Here is a 23,868-nt window from a genome sequence, read left to right on the forward strand (position 1 = left end):
GGTAAACAGGCTAAACAGACTGAAATATGTGTCTGGAAATGAACAGTGGAAAACATTTGAAGGAGCAGTGTAAAACACTCAACAAAAGGACATTCCATTGAAACAGATTAATCCTCAGCAAGAAATCCCCATCGGTCCCTCACTCAAGTAAAAAGGATCATATCAGATTATCGGGCTTAGAGGATCACCAAAAAGTACTTAAAATCCTGAAGTGAGAGAAAGTTTTAGGAGTAAGTTTTAAAGGGATTGCAAAGAGTCTGCTCGCAGGAGGAGGTCAGATGGAAGAGGGAATAATTGTCAAGGTTTTATGTCACAAAAGGAACTGGGAGAGCTGAAGGTGCTGGAGGTGGTGAGAGTGTTACAGAGAGGGGTCAGGGACTGAACGGTGTTACAAAGCCAGTGCAAATTGCTGCAGCTGGAGGTGTTTACAGAGGTAGGGAGGGATATATGTATTTTTATTTATTCATTCATGGGACAAGGATGTCACTGTGGGACCAACATTTTTTGCCCCACTGCTAATTACCCAGAGTATAGCACAGAGTCAGCCATATTGCTGTGGGTCTGGTGTCACGTGCAGGCCAGACCAGGTTAGAATGTCAGATGTCCTTCCCTAAAGGACGTAAGTGAACCAGATGAGTACTTTCTACTGGTCAACAATGCTTTTATGGTGGCCTCACCAATGTCCTGTACAGCCACAACATGACATCCCAACTTCTACTCTCAATGCTCTACCCAAAGAAGGTAACCACCCCAAACGCCTGCTTCACCAACCTGTCTACCTGTGACACCACTTACAAAGAACTGTCCACCTGCATCCCTGGGTCTCTGACTGACAACACTACCCAGGGCCCGAACATTTTCTATACAAACCCACCCTGGTTTGTTTCACCAAAATGGAACACCTCACCTTTATCTAATTAAACTCCATCTGCTATTCTTCAGCCCACTATCCCAGTGTACTATTTGAACTGTTGTATCACAGATAACTTTCTTCACTGTCCACTTTACCAACAATTTCAGAGTCACTCAAAAAAGTTACTTCCCACAAAACCAATATTCCCATCCGAACCATTTATCCAAATGACAAACAACAGTGGACCCACTCCACCGCTGGTCACATGTCTCCAGTCAGAAAAACAACATGTCTCCCATCACCCTCTGTCTACAACCATCAAGCCTAATTTTGTATCCAGTTGACTAGCTCCTCCTGAATACCATATCCTTTTACATTGATCTGAGCTTATTATCCAGTTTACCGTACAGAACGTAGAACACAGAACAGTACAGCACAAGACGCTTCGGCCATGATGCCATGCCCATCTTTTACCTGACTGGAAGATCAAACTAACTTACATACCCTTCATTTTGCCTATCCAAGAGTCTGTTAAAATGTCCCGTTACACCCACCCACCACTCTCTGTGTGAAGAACCTCCATCTGAGATCTCCCCTTACCCATCCTCCAACACCTTACAATTATGCCCCCATGTACCATGTATGCCATGGGATAAAGAGGTCTCTCACTGTTCACTCTTTCTTTGCCTCACACCATCTTGTTCACCTCTACCAAATCACACCACACTCTTCTTCACTCCAATGAGAAAAGCCTTAGCTCCCTCAACCTTTCTTCATAAGACATGCTCTCCAGTCCATGTAGCATCCTGGTAAATCTCCTCTTTACCCTCTATAAAGCTTCCACATCCTTCCTGTAATGAAGGGATCAAAACTGAACACAATATTCTAATTGGGATCGAAACAGGACTGTACAGAGCTGTAGCATAACCTCATGCCTTTAAAACTCAATCTCCCAGCTAATGAAAGCCAATACAACATATTCTTTCTTAACAACACTATAAGTTTGGTGGCAAATTTGATGGATCTCTGGTCATGAAATCCAAGATCCATCTGTTCCTCCACACTATTCAGTATTCTGCCTTTACCCCTGTATTCTGCATTCAAGTCTCACCTTCCAGAATACATCACTTCACACTTTTCCAGATTTGACTTCATCTGCCACTTCTCAGCCCAGCTCTACATCCTGTCAATGTCCCATTGCAACCTCCAGCAGACATCCACACTATTCACCACTCCACCAACCTTCATGTCATTGGCAAACTTACCTACCCACTCTTCCACTCACACATCCAAGTCATTCATAAAATCACTAAGAGCAGAGATTTTTTGACCTCTCCCTGCAGAAAACCACTGGTCACTGAGCTCCAGGCTGAATGATTTCCATCTGTCATCGCCCTCTGTCTTCTAAGGACCAGGATTTCTGTCTCCAGACAGGCAGGTTTCCCTGTATCCCATGCTCTGTACTTTCTCAATGAGCCATAAATGTGTTTTGTCACATTCTCAAAGGATTCAATAAGATTTGTGAGGCATGACCTGTCCCTTACAAAGTCATGATGACTTCCTCTAAACAAACTATGGTTTTCCAAGGAATCATAAATCCTGTCTCTTAGAGTCCTCTCCAATAATCTGCACATCACAGACAGAAGACTGACAGGTCTGTGATTCCCAGGATTATCTCTATTCCCTTTCTTGAACAACGCATGGCTGATTCACCTAACCTGCACATCTTTGGGCTGTGGGGGGAAACCGGAGCACCCGTCGGAAACTCACACAGACATGGTGAGAATGTGCAAACTCCACGCAGACAGTCGCACGGGGCTGGAATTGAAATCGTGTCCCTGGTGCTGTGAGGCAGCAGTGCTAACCACTGAGCCACCGTGCTGGCCCATGTAACTCTCTATAGCCCTGCTTCTGATCCTTGGTTCCTCAAGCTTAAATTAGCTTCCTTCTTCCTCTTGACTAGATGTTCTCCATCCCCTGGAACCATGTCAAATGCTTTGCTGTAGACAACGCTGACTGCGCTGCCTTCATTTATCGCTTGGTCAACTCCTCGAAGAGTCAATCCAGTTTGTGAAACACGGTTTCCCACTCACAAAGCCATGCTGACTATCTCTAATCAGCCCTTGCCTTTCCAAATATATGTAACTCCTTTCTCTCAGAATCTCCTCCAACAACTTACCTAGCACTGGGCTCACTGGGCTGTGATTTCCTGGCTACTCACTGCAGACCTTAAGTGATGGAACAGCATTAGCCACCCTCCAGTCTTCCGGTCGCTCATTGTGTGTATTGATAAAATAAATATATGTTAGGAACACTGCAATCTCTTCCCCAGATTCCCAAAATATTCTAGGATCGACCTAATAAGCGACTGAGGATTGATCTACCTTTATTTGTTTTCAGATTCCAACACTTTTTTTTCCTTTGTTGAGGATTCTTTCCAAGACATCACTATTTATTTCCCCAACTTCCTGAGCTTCCATGTCTTTCTCCACAGTAAATTCTGACAACACTATTTTGTCTAATATCTCACCCACCTCCGGACAGTTAAGGTGCCCTATTCTTTACCAAATTACTCTTTAGCCCTGATTGAAACTTGTGTAAAGTTTTCTGAAAATTCAAATAAATCGTATCTTCAGTCCAACCACTCCTACACCCGTATCTACTCTGCCATTTATATTCACAACAATAAAAATAAAATCCAACAGGCTCAAAAACACATCCTCTTTTTTATTAAAAGTGTTTCTAAGGGTCCAGTTGTTGTTCATTGACATATCCTTTCAAACATATTTCAGCTCCTGACCTACTATAGGCTAACACTGTTTGGTTTCAGACTGGCAGCAGAAAGGGTTATGGGAGTTCATGTTTATATCATGGTAATAGATGTTTTGGAAATAAGCAGGGTCGTGGGGACTGAAGGACATTATGGAGATAGGGAGTGATGTAGGGACTGAACGAGATTATGGACACAGAGTGCAGTGGTGACTGAAGAACATTATGGAGATAGGGAGTGATGTGGGGCCTGATAGGGGCCAAAGCGATCTGCAGGGCTGTTGGGCCTAAAGGAGGTAGCACAGATCAGGAGGATCATGGGGATTGAAGGAGGTTACTCTGAACGGGAGGGTCATTGGGTCAGGATGAGATTATGGAGATAGGGAGGGTCGTGGGGCCTTTTGGAGGTTATGGAGTTAGGGAGGTTTGTGGGGAATGATTCAGGTTACATAGATAGGAAGAGTCGTGGGGACTGAAGGAGTTTATGGAGAGAGGGAGGGCTGTGGGGACTGAAGGAGGTTATATAGATAGTAAGTTTATAGAGAAGCACAGGAAAGAAGAGCAGGTATTGGCCACTTGACCACAGAGTCGGTCCCACCATTCAACATGATCACGACTGATCATTAACCCAGTACAGTATTCCTTCTTTCACACCTTACTCTGATATTATAGTGACTACTGGCATTTAGTGATACAGTGGGCTGTAGTAACTGGGATGGGGGTGGGGTGGGGGGTGTCTTACAGAGATAGGGAGGGTTGTGGAAGCTGGGACAGGTGACAGAAACAGGGTGGGTTTTAGGAAGGGGAGGACTTTACACAGATTTGGAGGAATGCAGGGATGGGACGTGATAACAATCACAGGGAAGATTTTGGAAGCTCGATCTGAGACGGGTACAGCTGAGAACAGAAGTGAGTCAATCAGTCAGGACAGGTAGGGACAAGGTAGGATTAATAAATTAAACTGCATTTATTTCAATGCAAGGGGCCTAACAGGGAAGGCAGATTAACTCAGGACATGGTTAGGAACATGGGACTGGGATCTCATAGCAATTACAGAAACATGGCTCAGGGATGGGCAGGACTGGCAGCTTAATGTTCCAGGATACAAATGCAACAGGAAGGATAGAAAGGGAGGCAAGAGAGGAGGGAGAGTGGCATTTTTGATAACGGATAGCATTATAGCTGTGCTAAGGGAGGATATTCCCAGAAATACATGCAGGGAAGTTATTTGGTGGAACTGAGAAATAAGAAAGGGATGATCACCTTATTGGGATTGTATTACAGACCCCTCAATAGTCAAAGGGAAATTGCCAAACAAACTTGTAAGGAGATCTCAGTTATCTGTAAGAATAATAGGGTAGATATGGTAGGGGATTTTAACTTTCCAAACATTGACTGGGACTGCCATAGTGTAAAGGTTTACATGGAGAGGAATTTGTTAAGTGTGTACAAGACAATTTTCTGATTCAGTATGTGGGTGTACCAACTAGAGAAGGTGCAAAACTTGACCTAAACTAAGGAAATAAGGCAGGGCAGGTGAGTGAGGTGTCAGTGGGGGGTCACTTTGGGACCAGCGACCATAATTCTATTCATTTTAAAATAGTGATGGAAAAGGATAGACCAGATCTAAAAGTTGAAGTTCTAAATTGGATAAAGGCCCATTTTGACGGTATTAGGCAAGAACTTTTGGAAGCTGATTGGAGGCAGATGTTCGCAGGTAAAGGGATGGGTGGAAAATGGGAAGCTTTCAGTAATGAGATAACAAGAATCCAGAGAAAGTATATTCCTGTCAGGGTGTAGGGGAAGGCTGGTAGGTATAGCGAATTTTGGATGACTAAAGAAATTGAGGGTTTAGTTCAGAAAAAGAAGAAAGCACATGTCGGGTATAGACAGGATAGATCGAGTGAGTCCTTTAGAGTATAAAGGAAGTTGGAGTATACTAAAGAGGGAAATCAGGAGGGCAAAAAGGGGACATGAGACAGCTCTGGCATATAGAATTAAGGAGAATGCACAGGGTTTTTACAAATATATTAAGGACAAAGGGTAACTAGGGAGAGAATAGGGCCCCTGAAAGGTCAGCAAGGCGGCCTTTGTGTGGAGCCACAGAAAATGGGAGAGATACTAAATTAATATTTTGCATCAGTATTTACTGTGGAAAAGGATATGGAAGATATAGACTGTAGGGAAATCGATGGTGACATCTTGCAAAATGTTCAGATACAGAGGAAGAAGTGCTGGATGTCTTGGAACGGTTAAAGGTGGATAACCCCCCAGGACCTGATCAGGTGTACCCGAGAAATCTGTGGGAAGCTGGAGAAGTGATTGCTGGGCCTCTTGCTGAGATATTTGTATCATCAATAATCACAGGTGAGGTGCTGGAAGACTGGAGGTTGGCAAACGTGATGCAACTGTTTAAGAAGGGTGGTAAAGAAAAGCCAGGGAACTATAGACCGATGAGCCTGAACTCAGTGGTGAGCAGGTTGTTGGAGGGAACCCTGAGGGACAGGATGTACATGAATTTGGAAAGGCAAGGACTGATTAGGGATAGTCAACATGGCTTTGTACGTGGGAAATCATGTCCCACACACTCGAGTGATTTTTTGAAGAAGTAGCAAAGAAGATTGATGAGGGCAGAGTGATAGATGTGATCTATATGGACTTCAGTAAGGCATTCGACAAGGTTCCCTATGGGAGACTGATTAGCAAGGTTAGATCTCATGGAATACAGTGAAAACTAGCCGTTTGGATACAGAACTGGCTCAAAAGTAAAAGACAGAGAGTGGTGGTGGAGGATTGTTTTTCAGACTGGAGACCTGTGACCAGTGGAGTGTCACAAGGATCAGTGCTGGGCCCTCTACTTTTTATCATTTACATAAATCATTTCGATGAGAGCATAAGAGCTACAGTTTGCAGATGACACCAAAATTGGAGGTGTAGTGGACAGCGAAGAGGGTTACAACAGGATCTGGACCAGATGGGACAATGGGCTAAGTGGCATATGGAGTTTAATTCAGATAAATGCGAGGTGCTGCATTTTCGAAAAGCAAATCTTAGCAGGACTTATACACGTAATGGTAAGGTCCTAGGGAGTGTTGTTGAACAAAGAGACCTTGGAGTGCAGATTCATAGCTCCTTGAAAGTGGAATCGCAGATAGATAAGAGAGTGAAGGCGGCGTTTGGTATGCATTCCTTTATTGGTCAGAGTATTGAGTCCAGGAGTTGGGAGGTCATGTTGCGGCTGTACAGCACATTGGTTAGGCCACTGTTGGAATATTTTGTACAATTCTGGTCTCCTTCCTATCAGAAAAATGTTGTGAAACTTGAAAGGGTTTAGAAAAGATTTACAAGAATGTTGCCAGGGTTGGAGGATTTGAGCTACAGAGAGAGGCTGAACAGGCTGGGGCTGTGGCATCGGAGGCTCAGGGGTGATCTTACAGAGGTTTCAAAATTATGAGGGACATGGATAGGATAAACAGACAAAGACTTTTCCCTGGGGTTGGGGAGTCCACAACTAGAGGGCATAGGTTTAGGGTGAGAGGGGAAAGATATCAAAGAGACCTAAGGGGCAGCTTTTTCAAGCAGAGGGTGGTACGTGTATGGAACGAGCTGCCAGAGGATGTGGTGGAGGCTGGTACAACTGCAACATTTAAAAGGCATTTGGATGGGTATAGGAATGGGAAGGGTTTGGAGGGATATGGGCCGGGTGCTGGCCTGTGGGACTAGATTGGGTTGGGATATCTGGTCGGCATTGACAGGTTGAACCGAAGGGTCTGTTTCCGTGCTGTACATTTCTATGACTCCACCACTCATGGAGGTTATAGAGATAAACTGTGTGATTGCATCTGGAGGAGGTTAAAGGCATAAAGGTTTGTAGTTATCGTAGGAAATTACATCATTTGGGACCAGCAGAGTTTACAGAGACTGACTGCATTTCAGAAACAGGAAGAGTTCATAATCATCATTAGAAATGCAGAAACTAATTTATGAGAGAAGCAGGGTCACTCTGCACTGTGCCCAGAGACAAGGAGGAGTCTTACAGCTGGAGGAGGTTACTAAGGTACAGGGCTTTTTTGTTGTCGTGACGGGAAGGTTACAGAGATCATGAAGGTAGTAGGAGTTCAAAAAAGTCACAAAGACAGGGAGGTTTCTCAGATCTGGAAAGGACTACACTGACCAGGGTGGCTTAAGGAACTGAAGAGTTGTTTTTCTTCAGTTAAGGAGAGATGTGACAGAACCCGGGATTAATGACAAAGGCAGAAACTTGGAGAGTTGTAGTGGTAGGAGGAGCTTACAGGGATAGGCAGTATTGTAGGGGCTGATAGAGATAGGGGAAGTGGTATCGATGAAACAGACAATGGAGAAACTGACAGACATAGGGAGGGTTCTGTGGAACAGATGAATTTACAGACAAGATGGTGATAATGAAGCCTGAGAATTTTCTCATGTTCCTTGCCCAGCATTGTTCCTACATCATGCCCTCAGGGTCTGAATTAAAATCCACTTACTCCTCCCTGTGCTGTTTACTGTGAGTGATCTTACCGGCTGCAGAATTTACTGAAGGCTCCAGATCTCCCTCTCCATCTCGCTGGCTGACCAACCGTCTTCAATGTGGTGATGTACGAGACAGGAATTGGGAATTCTGCTGAATCAGGGACATCAGGAATACCTACAGGAGGCAGAGAAATAGACAGAATGGAAAATTACACTGATGCATGAATGTTACACATGGAGAATGGCATTGAATCCCACAGAGATCTGGAAATTCCTAATGTCCATTCCTGGCCTGTTCTGCTGCGTCCCTCTGGAGTGGCTCAGGATCTGGAGGAGCTGCAAGAGCGGGAGACGCTGACAGAGGTAGCAATTAGACCCAAAAGTAAGGGATATCACATGCAGAGAGACTGAGTGATATCAGCAGTGTGAGGATCACACAATGGTAACATCAGAAGTGGTTCTGACCAGTGAGCACTGTTACAAGTACTCAGGGAAGACTGAGCTATTTTATTGAGATAGGCTCCCCAGGTATCAGGATTATGCAGTGTGCTATAAATGGACACAGATGTGAAGGGGGACAGGTCTGACGTGAATGGAAATTCCCAAGTCCAAAGAGAAAGGTTGAAATATTGGAACACGATGGAGATGTGGATGAAGACCAACAGAAAGAAACAGTAAGGGACTGAGTTTAATTAAAATACGACATTGTCAAAGAGATTTGTGACAGGAAATTATTGGTTAACATAAAGTAAATGCCATTTCTGCCCCTCACAATTCCTCACACACCACAAATGATATCACTTCCGCCCCTCACATCATCGCGAATGTCACACACTCAGTGACTTCCATGCCCCCCGCCCCACTGCCGTGTTTGCCACCACTTCCACCCCCACCAACGCCGCGCACTTGCATTCTGCTGACAACCCCCCCAGGTCTCACTGTCACAATCCCTGCCCCCAGAACCCTGAGGGGAACACCACCCCTGCTCATGACTCCATCCCTATTCCCCCTAACACCACACCCTCTCCAGTAACAGGCTCCGTCGCCTCCCCCAGCTCCACACCTACGCTTGGTCCCAGCTCCCAGCCCTGCCGAGTTTTCACCATTCCCCCTGACCCCCCCTCACTGAGGACGAATGATCAGTCCTCAGCAAAGTCTTCACCTTTATCCCCCTCCGTCCACACGTCAATTAATTCAATACACGCCGTGACATCGAACACTTCTTCCACCGCCTCCGCCTCAGAGCTTACTTTTACAATGAAGACTCCCACCCACCTTCCAAGGACCCTTTTGCCCACCTCCAACATACTCCATCCACCTGGACACCCCGTGCTGGCCTATTACCTGCATTCGATTTCTTCATTTGCAACTGCCGCTGACACATTAACCGCCTCAATCTATCTCCCCCCTCCCCCACTCCAACCTCTCACCCTTACAACGTGCAGCCCTCCATTCCCTCTGCTCCACTCCCGACCGCATCATCAAACCAGCAGATAGAGGGTGTGCAGTGGTAGTCTGGTGCGCTGACCTCTACACTGCTGAAGCCATGATGCCAACTCGAAGACACCTCCTCCTATCACCCCCTCGACCATGACCCACCTCCCATCACCAAACCATCATCTCCCAGAGCAGACAGAACCTCATCACCTCAGGAGGAGATCTCCCACCCACAGCTTCCTATCTCATTGTCCGGGATCCCCCACTGCCCGGTTCTACCTCCTTCCCAAGATCCACAAGCCTGACCATCCTGACCGACCCATTGTCTCAGCATGCTCCTACCCCACCGAACTCATGTCTGCCTACCTCGACATTGTCCTATCCCCCAGTCCAGGAATTACCCACATTCGTTCGAGACAACACCCATACCCTCCACCCCCTCCAAGACTTCTGTTTCCCTGGCCCCCAACGCCTCATCTTCACCATGGATATCCAATCCCTCTACACCTCCATCCTCCATGACCAGGAGCTCCAAGCCCTCCGTTTCTTCATCTCCCGATGTCCACAACAGTACCCTTCCACCAATACTCTCATTCGTTTGGCTGAACTTGTCCTCACACTTAACAATTTTTTCTTCAAATCCTCCCACTTCCTCCAGACCAAAGGGGTAGCCATGGGCACCCGTATGGGCCCCAGCTCTGCCTGTCTCTTTGTTAGCTACGCAGAACAGTCCATCTTCCGTTGTTACAATGGCACCACTCCCCACGTCTTCCTCCACTACATTGATGACTGCATTGGCGCCACATCGTGCTCCCTTGAGGAGTTTGAGCAATTCATCAACTTCACCAACACTTTCCACCCTGACCTTAAATTTACCTGGACCATCTCTGATACCTCCCTCCCCTTCCTGGACTTCTCCATCCCCATTAATGACAACCGATTTGACACTGACATTTTTTAATGAACCTTCCGACTCCCACAGCTACCTCGATTGCACCTCTTCCGAGACTACCGCCTGCAAATTTGCCAACCCGTATTCCCAATTCCTCCACCTCCGCCGTACCTGTTCCCAGGAGTGCCAGTTCCACCACAGAACACACCAGATAGCCTCCTTCTTTAGAGATCGGAATTTCCCTTCCCACGTGGTTAAAGATGCCCTCCAACGTATCTCGTCCATATCCCACACCTCCGCCCTCAGACCCCACCCCTCCAACCATAACAAGGACAGAACGCCCCTGGTGCTCACCTTCCACCCTACCAACCTTCGCATAAACCAAATCATCCGCCGACATTTCCGCCACCTCCAAACAGACCCTACCACCAGGGATACATTTCCCTCCCCACCCCTTTCTGCCTTCCGCAAAGACCGTTCCCTGAGTGACTACCTGGTCAGGTCCACCCCTCCCAAAATCCCACCCTCCCTTCCTGGCACCTTCCCCTGCCACTGCAGAAATTGCAAAACCTGCGCCCACACCTCTCCCCTCACCACCATCCAAGGCCGCAAAGGAGCCTTCCACATCCAAAGTTTTACCTGCACATCCACCAATATCATTTATTGTATCCGTTGCTCCCTATGCGGTCTCCTCTACATTGGGGAAACTGGACACGTCCTAGCAGAGCACTTTAGGGAATATCTCTGGTACACCCGCACCAATCAACCCCACTGCCCTGTGGCCCAACATTTCAACGCCCCCTCCCACTCTGCCGAGGACATGCAGGCCCTGGGCTTCCTCCACCGCTGCTTCATCACCACCTGACGCCTGGAGGAAGAACGTCTCACCTTCCGCCTCGGAGCACTTCAACCCCAGGGCATCAATGTGGACTTCACCAGTTTCCTCATTTCCCCACCTCCAGCCTTCCAGCTCAGCCCCCCATGACCTGTCCTACCTGCCTATCTCCCTTCCCACCTATCCACTCCACCCTCGTCTCTGACCAATCACCCCCATCCCCACCCCCATTCACCCATTGTACTCTTTGCTACCTTCCCCCATCCTCCTCTCTGACCTATCACCTTCTTCCCCACCCCATTCACCTATTATACTCTATGCTACTTTCTCCCTATCCCCACCCCCCTCTCATTTACCTCCCAACTCTGCAGGCTCCCAGCCTCTGTTCCTGATGAAGGGCTTTTGCCCGAAACGTCATTTTCCTGCTCCTCGGATGCTGCCTGACCTGCCATGCTTTTCCAGCACCACTCTAATCTAGACTCTGGTTTCCAGCATCTGCAGTCCTTGTGTTTACATTATTGGAGGAGAAGGCAAACGAGATAAGGCATGTTGTAGACACTGAACCAAGTTACAGGCATAGGGATGGTAGTCTGGAATGAAGTACATTTAAAATATGTGGAGGGACTATCGGGAAGGGAGGAGGTTACAGCGATAGGATCTGTTATAGGAATTTAAAATTATTGAAGACACTGGACCACAAGACATGCCATAGATACACTGTTGTAGAGTAGTGAGTTTTAATATAACAGAACTTACATTGGTGTGGTGATTGAGCCTGGGGTGTGTGTGTACTGTGCTCCCCTCCAGCACTGTATCTATGTCATGTTGTGTTAACAGATGGTTGGATCCCTCTCATTGTTCTTTGCTCTGTGCACTGTGGGTGACCTTACTTCACTACAGGATTTATTGAAGGCTCCAGATCTCCTTTCCCTTTGTCTCTCTCTGGCAGACCAACTGCATTCAATGAGGTGATGGACGATCCACCCAGCAGCTGGGAAGGCTATTGAGTCAGGACTTTCCTGAGTACCTACAGGAGACAGAGAAATAGACAGAATGGGAAATTAAACAGATGCAGTGAGGGTTACACATCGAGAATGGCACTGAGTCCCACAGAGATATGGAAAATGGAGCGATATTAAGTGATAGTCCCAGATTGCTGGAAAATGTCAGGATCACACAGTCATGTTGTAAGAATGGGTTTAGCTTCATGATGCCCTGGTATCAGTGCTCAGGGATGAGCACCCAGTGATAAGGTGAAGTAATGGCCTAGTGGTATTATTGCGAGAGAATGTATCCAAAACCTCAGCTAATGTTCAGGGCAGACAGGATTGAATCCCGCCATCTGAAAAGGAGACATTTGAAATCAATAATTTTAAAAATAATAATTAACAATCCACAAATAAGTATGAAACCATTACTGATGTACAACAAATCCAAACACTTGTCCTTTAGAGAAGGACATCTGCCCATCCTCACGTGGTCTGCACAACATCCCCACAGCAAAGGGTTTGCCTCTCAATTACCCTCTGAAATGGCCGAGCAAGTCACTCAGCTCAAGGTCAACGAGGGCTGGGCAAGAAAGGCTGGTCAGACAGAGACACCCACATCCCATACCTGATTTAAAAGAAACTATTCGGATGGTCCCTCTGGAACCGTGCTGGGACCAGTGTCCTGGCCAATCATGTCGGTAGGTTTATGGACAGGGAATTAAACTGACAGAGAGAATGCAGGTGAAAGGAGCTTTCAAATCCAAAGGGAAAAGGTAAAGCAATGGAATAGCCTGGGAATGTGGCTGAACACTAGCAGAAAGGAACAGGATGGGACAGAGGTTAATTAAAATTGTACATCAGCAAATAGGTTTGTGACAGAAAATTGTGGAAGAGAGAATATTCTGTTTTTGTTTTGAACGGACAACGTTGCTGTAATAAGGTCGATGGATTTGTGACACAGAGATAAAAGAGAATTAGACACCAGGGAGACATGGATACAGGGTAAACAAAAATATTCAGTGGTTCGTAATCTTGTGCAAACTCAGGCAAAATGGGCAACGCTAACAATAATGGATAACAAAGGCTTTACAGAGAAATCAATTAGCCTCAGATCATGAAGTAGAGTCAGTCTGAATGTAAATTCTGGCTACTACTTGTCAAGGACAGAAGCAGCAGAACAGTTTTAGCCACCGAACAGCATTTAATGGCTCGTCACTGCATTAAACAGGAACTCATTGGAATTTTTTAACAAAGGTATTGTGATAACTTTGTAAAACTTCAATATTTGTATAATCTGGGACAATCACACGGACAGCATTGATATTGGAAGAGGAGTTCGGTTAATTTTTTTTCAGTGTTTCTTTGAAAAACACATTGTGCAACTGTTAAGGGACATAACAATCGCAGAGCGACCGTGTAATGAAACTTAGTGAATGAGTAATGTCACCTGCAGAGATCCTTCGGGAAATTGTGATAAAGTGCACTTTAAATAAACAAAGTTTTAAAGTGAATCACAGAAAGGACAAGCTACAACTAGAAACAAAAATAGCCAATGACATGAAGTTGAGAGGAGAACTGACCAAGGTAAACAGGCTAAACAGACTGAAATATGTGCCTGTAAATGAACAGTGGAAAACATTTGAAGGAACAGTGTAAAATACTCAACAAAACGACATTCCATTGAAACAGTAAAAACCTCAGCAAGAAATTCCCACTGATCCCTCACTCAGGTTCAAAAGGTAACATACTAGATTATGAGGCTGAGAAGATCACCAAAAAGGACTTAAAATCCTGAAGTGAGAGAGTGTTTTCGGAGTAAATGTTAATGGATTGCAATGGGTCTGCTTGCAGGAGGAGGGCTTTGGGAAGGGGAACCATGGTCAGGGTTTATTGACACAATAGGAACAGGGAGAGGTGAAGGTGCTGGAGATGGTGAGAGTGTTACAGAGAGTGGTCAGGGTGTGACAAAGCCAGGACGGATTGCTGCAGCTGGAGGGATTTGCAGAGGTAGGGAGAGACATAGGTATTTTTATATATTCATTCATGGGATGTGGGTGTCACTGCCTGGAACAACGGTATTTGACCCCTCTGCTAATTACTGAGAGGGTAGCTCAGAGTCAGCCATATTGCTGTGGGTCTGGAGTCACATGTCGGCCAGACCAGGTTAGAATATTTGATGTCCTTCCCTAAAGGTGGTTAGTGAACTAGATGAGTTCTTCCTCCTGATAAACAATGTTTTAATGGTGGCCCCACCAATGTCTTTTACAGATACAACATGACATCCCAACTCTTACTCTTAATGCTCTCCCCAATGAAGGTAACCATCCCAAACGCCTGCTTCACCAGCCTGTCTACCTGGGACACCACATTCAAAGAACTGTGTACCTGCATCCCTGGGTCTCTGACTGAAAACACCACCCAGGGCCCGAACATTAACTGTACAAGTCCCACCCTGGATTGTTTCACCAAAATGGAACACCTCACCTTTATCTAATTAAACTCCATCTGCTATTCTTCAGCCCACTATCCCAGCAGGACTGTTCATCCTGTTGTATCACAGATAACCTTCTTCACTGTCCACTTTCCCACCAATTTCAGTGTCACCCAAAACAATTACTTACCAGGAAACCAATATTTCCATCCAAACCATTTATCCAAATGACAAACAACACAGGACCCACTCCACCGCTGGTCACATGCCTCCAGTCAGAAAAACAACATGTCTCCCACCACTCTCTGTCTACAACCATCAAGCAAATTTTGTATCCAGTTCACTACCTCCTCCTGAATGCCATATCCTTTTTTACACTGATCTGAGCTTATTACCCAGTTTACCAGACAGAACACAGAACACAGAACACAGAACAGTTCAGCCCAAGACCCTTCGGCCATGATTTCATGCCAACCTTTTCTCCAACTGTAAGCTCAAAATAACTACATACCCTTCATTTTACTATTATCCATGTGTCTGTCCAAGAGTCTATTAAATGTCCCAGATGTGTCTAATTTTACTCCCACCATTGGCAGTCCATCCAACCACCTACCATTTTCTATCCTCTTATCCATCCTCCATTGACCTTAAAATTATGCCGCCTTGTAATAGCCATTTATGCGATAGGAGGAAACGTCTCTGACTATTCACTCTCTCTGTGCCTCTCATCATCTTTTTCACCTCCACAAAGTCGCCCCGCCCCCTTCTTCACTCCAATGAAAAAAGCCTTAGCTCCCTCAACCTTTCTCCACAAGAAATGCCCTCCATTGCAGGCAGCATCTTGGTAAATCTCCTGTGTACACTCTCTAAAACTTGCACATCCTTCCTGTAAACAGGAACTGAACACAGTATTCCAAGTGTGGTCTCACCAGGACGCTATAAAGATGCGGTAAAACCTCACGGCTCTTACAGTCAATCCCCTTCTAAGGGGAGCCAACACAACATATGCCTTTTTAACAACCCTACCAACGTGCGTGGCGATTTTGAGGGATCTATGGACACGGACCCCATGATCTCTGTTCCTCCACAATGCCAAGTATTCTGCCTTTCACCCTGTATTCTGGATTCAAATTCGACCTTCCAGAATGAATCACTTCACACTTTTCCAGATTGAACTCCATCTGCCACTTCCAGCCCAGCTCTGCGTCCTGTCAATGTCACATTGCAACCTCCAACAGCCCTCCCACATTCCCCACCACTCCATCAACCTTCATGTTATTGGCAAACTTACTAACCCACTCTCCAACATCCACATCCAAGTCATTTACAAAAATCACAGAGAGCAGAGTCCCAGAGCCGATTGTTACAGAACCCCACTGGTCACTGAGCTCCAGGCTCAATACTGTCCATCTGCTGCCACCCTCTGTCTTCTCTGGGCCATCCAATCCTGTCTCCAGACAGACAGATTTCCCTGTATCCCAATTTTCCTTCTTTTTTGAATGAGCCATCAACGTATTCTGTCATATCCTCAAAGAATTCAATAAGGTTTGTGAGGCATGACCTGACCCCTCACAAACCCATACTGACTGTGGCTAATTTAACTATGGTTTTCCAAGTAGTCATAAATCCTTTCTTTAGAGTCCTCGCCAATAATCTGCACACCACAGACATTCGGCCAAATCTGTAATGCCCAGAATTCTACCTCCGTAACATGGTCCAGACACTACAAATCTTCTCTCCTCTGCCATGTTCCCCAGAATGACACTGGAGGGTGGAGGGAGTTACAGAGATAGGGAGGGATATCAGGACACGAGGATTTTGCAGATATTAGGAGGGTGGCAGTGCCAAAAGGAGGCTTTAGTAATTGTGAGGTCTCATGGTGATGAAGGCATTTGAAGAGGGAGGGAGGGAGAATTGTAGGGAAATGAGAGGTTTCATAGTTTAGGTGCTTTGTTAGGACCGCAAAAGGTTACTGAGTTGGGGAGAGTGTAAGCACTGGAGGATTTTACAAAAACATGTGGTTTTGATTGCAATGCAGGAAGAGGATTCAGGAAGCTGGAGAGTATGGGGTCTGAACGAGGTTACACAAATGGGAAGAGTTGGCAGGAGTGGAGGTGTTTACAGAGACAGCAATGGTCTGATCTGGAGCAGAGGACCCAGATTGGGAGGGGTGTGGGGACTGGAGGTGGTTTCACAGGGAAGGAGGACCATAGACCCACAGGAGGTTACAGAAATGTGGAGAGCTGTAGGGCTGACTGGGGTTCATGGAGATGGGAATGTTGGGAGGGATGGAGAAGTTTACAGGGATAAGGATGATTGTAGGCCAGGGCTGGATCACAGACAGGGACTGTTTTAGGGAGCTGAGCAGATTACAGAGATAAAGAGCTTTGTATCGACTGGAAGAACAAACTGAGATATACAGGGGAGTCGTGACTGAAGACGTTTATAGACATAGGAAGGCTTAGGTTCTGGGGGTTATGGAGGCCGTGGAATCTGGATTTCTTTTCAGAGACTGGGATAACAATTTTGGTTGGAGACAGTTTCACAGATAAGGGAGCATAGCACAAACAGGAGGAAGTTGTAGAGGAGGGTGATGTTTAAACAGATAGTGGTGTAAGAGCTGGACAAGGTTATGGAGATGGGTAGATGGTGGAGACACAGGAGGAGCTTACATTGACATGGGGGTGATAGTGACAGGAGGGTGTTAAATAGATAGTGGGTTCTGTAGGGACCGGATTGGGAGAGGAACAGGAATGGAGTGAGTTCGACAGATCAGGATTACTGCAGAGACCTGAGAGGATTACACTGATCGGGATGGTGGTCGGGTCTCCACAGACTGTTGGTGTTTAGGGAATGGAAGAGATTTGGTAGATAGGGAGGGATGTAAGAGCTGCAGGAGCTTATGGAGAGTTGAAGAGTTGGAGCAATTTGCAGAGGTAGGTTTCTCAGACAGGAGTAGGTTATAGATAGTGAGGGGTGTGGGGTCTGAGTAAGTCAGAAAGAGGAGAGTTTTCACGTCTGGAAGAGGTTACACTGATAGAGACAGTTGAAGAGACTGAAGCAAAAATACATGGAGAAGGTTACACAGATAGGGAGGTGAGTAGAGACTGAAGGTGAATACACAGACATGGAGGGTTGTATTGTTAGACGGAGCTGAGAGGGACAGGGACCGGTGTAGGGATTTACACAGATAGGGAAGGTTGTGTTTTTGGAGAAGGTTACAATGATACAGACAGTGTTAGGGAGTGTTTAGTGGACTACAGAGGAGCTCAGAGAGAATGTATTATAGGGAGTGGAGGAGATTACAGACACAGAGATGGCTGTCGGTTTGAAAAGAGCTTCTACAGATCCTCAGTGCTGTAAGGCTGGAGGGAGATTATAACAGTGAGTGTTGCCAAGACTTAATTACTTCACTGATATAGCGCAGGTCTCAGCACGTAACTGTCAAAGGGAAGTTGAGACAGTCCAGATGAGTTTTCAGAGATACAAAGGTTTATGGGAGTTTCAAGAGGGAACAATGATTGGGAGTGCTGTACCAAATGGTAATAGTTATAGGGAGGGTTCTAAAAGCAGGAAGAGGTGACAGACATATCGATCTTTGTAAGGACTGGAGAAGGTTACATCGCCAAGGAGTGTTTTAGAGTCTGGAGGAGATTACAGTGTTAAGGAGAATATTGGGGATAAAGCAAGGTGTAACAGACGGGGATGGTTGACAGGGCTGGACAATAACCTGAATAGAATCGCCATCGTGTGCAACCAGGCCATTCGGCCCAACCAGTCCATTCCAAAACTCTGAAGAGCATCCTACCCAGACCCACCCCTCTACCTATACATTAAACCCTGTATTTATCGTGGTGAACTTACTTATACCACACATTCCTGAATACCACAGTCAACTTATGATGGCCAGTTCACTGATGGTGCAAATTTTGGACACACACACACACACACACACACACAAGGGAGCGACATGCAAACACACACAGTGAGGGAGATACACGCAGACACACAGCGAGGGAGGGACACACACAGCGAGGAAGCGACACACACACAGCGAGGGAGGGTCACGCGCACACGCAGCAAGGGTGGGACACGCACATAGCGCAAGCACACAAACACAGACACACACAGTGAGAGTGGGACACGCACACACACACAGCCAGGGAGGGACATGCACACACAGCGAGGGAAGGACATGCACACACACAGCCAGGGAGGGATGTACACAAACACACAGAGCGAGAGAGGGACACACACATAAACAGCAAGGGAGGGACACGCACACACACAGGGAAGGATGGACAAGCAGACACACGGCGAGGGGGAGGGCATGTGCACAGAAATTGCAAAGGGGCACGCACACTCAGGGAGAGGGGACACGCACAGACATGACGAGGGAGGGACACACGCACACACAGCCAGGGGGGACAGGCACTCACACAGTGAGGGGCGATGCGGACATACAATGGTGGGGATATGCACAAAAAGCAAGGGAGGGACACACACACACACACAAGGGAGGGACACACACACACACACAGCGAAGGGGGGGGGGGACATGCATCCGCACACACACACAGACACAGCGAGGGGAGGACATGCACACACACAGCGAGGAGGGACACGCGCACACAGCGAGGGGGACACGCACACACACAGCGAGGAAGGGACACACACACACACAATGAGGAAGAGACACACACACAGCAAGGAAGGGACACGCACACAAACAGCAAGGGGGGGACGCGCACACAAACACAGCGAGGGAGGGACACGCATACACACAGCAAGAAAGGGATACGCACACACAACGAGGGAGGGACAAACACACACAGCGAAGGAGGGACAAGCACAGACACACAGCAAAGACACAGACACAGACACACACACACACACACACAGCGAGGGAGGGACACACAGCAAAGGAGGGACAAGCACACACATTGCGAGGGGGAGGGCATGTGCACAGAAATTGAGAGGGGGTACACACACGCAAAGCAAGGGAGGGACACGCACAAACATACACACATACACACACAGAGCGATGGAGGGACACGCACATACACACAGTCACACGGCGAGGGAGGGACACACACACACAAAGCGAAGGAGGGACACACAAACACACACCCAGTGAGGGGAATACAGACAGACACATGGCGAGGGAGGGACACACACACACAGCGAGGGAGGGATGCGCACATACACACAGCGAGGGACGGGGACACGCACACATAAAGCGAAGGAGGGACACACACACACACAAACACAAATACAGAGCAAGGGAGAGACGCACACACACAGTGAGGAAGGGACAAACACACACACTTATGGTGAGGGGAATACACACACACACACACAGTGAGGGAGGGACATGCACATACACTGCAAGGGAGGGACATGCACACACCGCGAAGGAGGGACAAGCACACACCGCGAAGTAGCTATAAGCACACACATGTCAAGGGGGAGGGCATGTGCACAGAAATTGAGAGGGGGCACGCACACACAGCGAGAGAGGACACACAGACATGGCAAGAGTGGAACACACGCACACAGCAAGGTGGGCACACACTCACACACAAGGGACGGACACACACGCAAAGCGAGGGAAGGACACGCACAGATACACACACACACAGCGAGGGAGGGACACGTGCACACACAGCAAGGGAGGGACACGCACAGCGAGGGAGCGATACGCAAACACACAGAGTGAGGGGGTTACCGCAGACACACAGCGAGGGAGAGACACACACACACACATAGCGAGGGAGGGACACGCGCACTACACAGAGTGAGGGGGTTACCCGCAGACACACAGCGAGGGAGGGACACATACACACACATAGCGAGGGAGGGACACGCGCACTACACAGAGTGAGGGGGTTACCCGCAGACACACAGCGAGGGAGGGACACATACACACACATAGCGAGGGAGGGACACGCGCACTACACAGAGTGAGGGGGTTACCCGCAGACACACAGCGAGGGAGGGACACATACACACACGCAGCGAGCGAGGGAGGGACACGCGCACGCCCACACCGAGGGAGGAGCGCGCGCGCACACACACACACACACACACACACACACACACACACAGAGCGAGGGAGGGAAGGGGACACACACACACACACAGAGTGAGGGAGGGAAGGACATGCACACACAGCGTGGGAGGGGCACACAAACACAGCGAGGGAAGGACATGTACACACACAGCGAGGGAGGGACACCTGCATACACAGCAAGGGTAGGACACACACACACAGGGAAGGAGGGAAAAGCACACACACGGTGAGGGGGAGGGCATGTGCACAGAAATTGAGAGGGGACATGCACGCACAGCGAGAGAGGACACGCACAGGCAAGGGAGGGACACGCGCACATAGCGAGGCGGGACATGCACTCACAGCGAGGGGAGAAGCGCACACACAGTGAGGGGATATACACAAAGAGCAATGGAGGGACACACACACACACACAAAGAGCGAGGGAGTGACACGCGCACACAGAGCAAGAGGGACACACACACACACACACACAAAGAGCGAGGGAGTGACACGCGCACACAGAGCAAGAGGGACACACACACACACACACACACACACAAAGAGCGAGGGAGTGACACGCGCACACAGAGCAAGAGGGACACACACACACACAAAGCGAGGGTGGGACACGAACATATACACACAGTTAAGGGGATACAAACAGACACACAGCGAGGGAGGGACACGCACACACAGCGAGAGTGGGACACACACACACACACAGCGAGGGAGGGACACACACATACACTGCAAGAGGGACACACATACTCACAGCAAGTGGGGGACACACACACAGTGAGGGAGGGACATGCGCAAGCACACAAACACAGACACACACAACGAGAGAGGGACACACACACAGCGAGGGAGAGACACACGCACACAAACATGCACACACAGAGCAAGAGAGGAACACTCGCAAACACAGTGAGGGGGAGACACACGCACACACACACAGCGAGGGAGGGACACGCACGCACACACAGCGAGGGTGAGACACACACACACGTGCACATCTTCAGGGACACACACACACACTCACACAGAGCAAGAGAGGGATACGCACACACACAGCCAGGGAGGGATATGCACACACAGCGAGGGAGGGTCACACACAAACACACACAGAGCAAGAGAGGACACGCACACACAATGAGGGGGAGACACATGCACATGCAGTGAGGGAGGGCCACGCACACACACACACAGCAAGAGGGACACACACACAGACAGCAAGGGGGGGGATCTCACACATACACAGAGCAAGGGAGGGACATGTATACACACAACGTGGGACAGAGACACACTTACACACACACACACACACACACACACACAGAGCGAGGGAGGGACATGCACACACACACAGTGAGAGAGAGAGACACATACACATAACGCGATGGAGTGACACACACACAAACAGCGAGTAAGGGACGTGCAGTGAAGGGGACACACACAAACACAGACTGTGAGGATGTGACACATACACACAAACGGGGGGGAAGGGACACACACACAGCGAGGGAGGGACGTGCTGAGACACGCAGCGAGGGAGGGATACGCGCACACACAGTGAGGGAGGGACACGCACACACACAGGGAAGGAGGGACAAGCAGACACACGGCGAGGGGGAGGACATGTGCACAGAAATTGAGAGGGTGCACGCACACACAACGAGAGGGGACATGCACAGGCACAGCAAGGGAGGGACATACGCACACACAGCAAGGGGGGACATGCACTCACACACCGAGGGGAGATGCGCACACACAGTGAGGGGGATATCCATAAAGAGCAATGGAGGGACACACACACACAAGGGACGGACACATACAGACAGCAAGTGAGTGACAGGCGCACACACATCCAGGGAGGGACATGCACACACACACACACAAACACACACACAGGGAAGGAGGGGCAAGCACACACACGGCGAGGGGGAAGAAATGTGCACAGAAAGTGAAAGGGACACACAGAGACACGGCGAGGGAGGGACACACGCACACACAGCAAAGGGGGACATGCACTCACACAGCAAGGGGGATATATACAAGAGCAAGGGAGGGACACACACACACACACACACACACACACACACACACACACACACACAGGAGGGAGAGAAGGACATGCACACACACAGCGATGGAGGGTCATACACAAACACACACAGCGAGGGACGGACACACACACACACACACAGGGAAGGAGGGACACACACAGCGAGGGGGAGGAAATGTGCACAGAAAGTGAGAGGGGGCAATCACAGTAGAGGGGACACGCACTGACACGGTGAGGGAGGGACACACGCACACACAGCAAGGGGGGACATGCACTCATACTGCAAGGGGGATATACACAAAGAGCAAGGGAGGGACACACACACACACACACACACACACACACACACACACACACACACGCGCGCAGCGAGGGAGTGAGACGCATACACAGCAAGAGGGACACACACACACAAAGTGAGGGAGGGACACACACATGCACACAGCGTGGGAGGGACACACAGGCACAGTGAGGAATTGAAATGCATACATATACACACACACACACACACAGTGAGGGAGGGACACACACACATGCGCAAGCACACAAACACAGACACACACAGTGAGAGTGGGATACGCACACACACACAGCCAGGGAGGGACATGCACACACAGCGAGGGAAGGACATGCACACACACAGCCAGGGAGGGACACACACACACAGCCAGGGAGGGACACACACACACACACACACACACACACAGAGCGAGGGAAGGACATGCACACACACAGCGAGGAAGGGATGTACACAAACACACAGAGCGAGAGAGGGACACGCACATAAACAGCAAGGGAGGGACACGCACACACACAGGGAAGGATGGACAAGCAGACACACGGCGAGGGGGAGGGCATGTGCACAGAAATTGCAAAGGGGCACGCACACTCAGGGGGAGGGGACACGCACAGACATGACGAGGGAGGGACACACGCACACACAGCCAGGGGGGACAGGCACTCACACAGCGAGGGGCGATGCGGACATACAATGGTGGGGATACGCACAAAAAGCAAGGGAGGGACACACACACACACACACACACACACA

The 23,868-nt window shown here is 48.5% G+C and overlaps 1 long non-coding RNA gene across 1 annotated transcript in view; it reads right to left on the reverse strand.

Moving 5' to 3' along the window:
- Positions 1–23,868, reverse strand: part of LOC140458919 (uncharacterized) — an 81,158-nt gene that overhangs the window by 9,621 nt on the left and 47,669 nt on the right. Inside the window, exons 5-6 of the long non-coding RNA XR_011953745.1 lie at positions 12,034–12,304; positions 8,162–8,288 (exon numbers count right to left, since the gene is read on the reverse strand). This is a non-coding gene — a long non-coding RNA (uncharacterized lncRNA). The remainder of the gene's footprint in view (positions 1–8,161; positions 8,289–12,033; positions 12,305–23,868) is intronic.

This window comes from Chiloscyllium punctatum, chromosome 34 (genome assembly GCF_047496795.1).
Source record: "Chiloscyllium punctatum isolate Juve2018m chromosome 34, sChiPun1.3, whole genome shotgun sequence".
Classification (NCBI taxonomy): domain Eukaryota; kingdom Metazoa; phylum Chordata; class Chondrichthyes; order Orectolobiformes; family Hemiscylliidae; genus Chiloscyllium; species Chiloscyllium punctatum.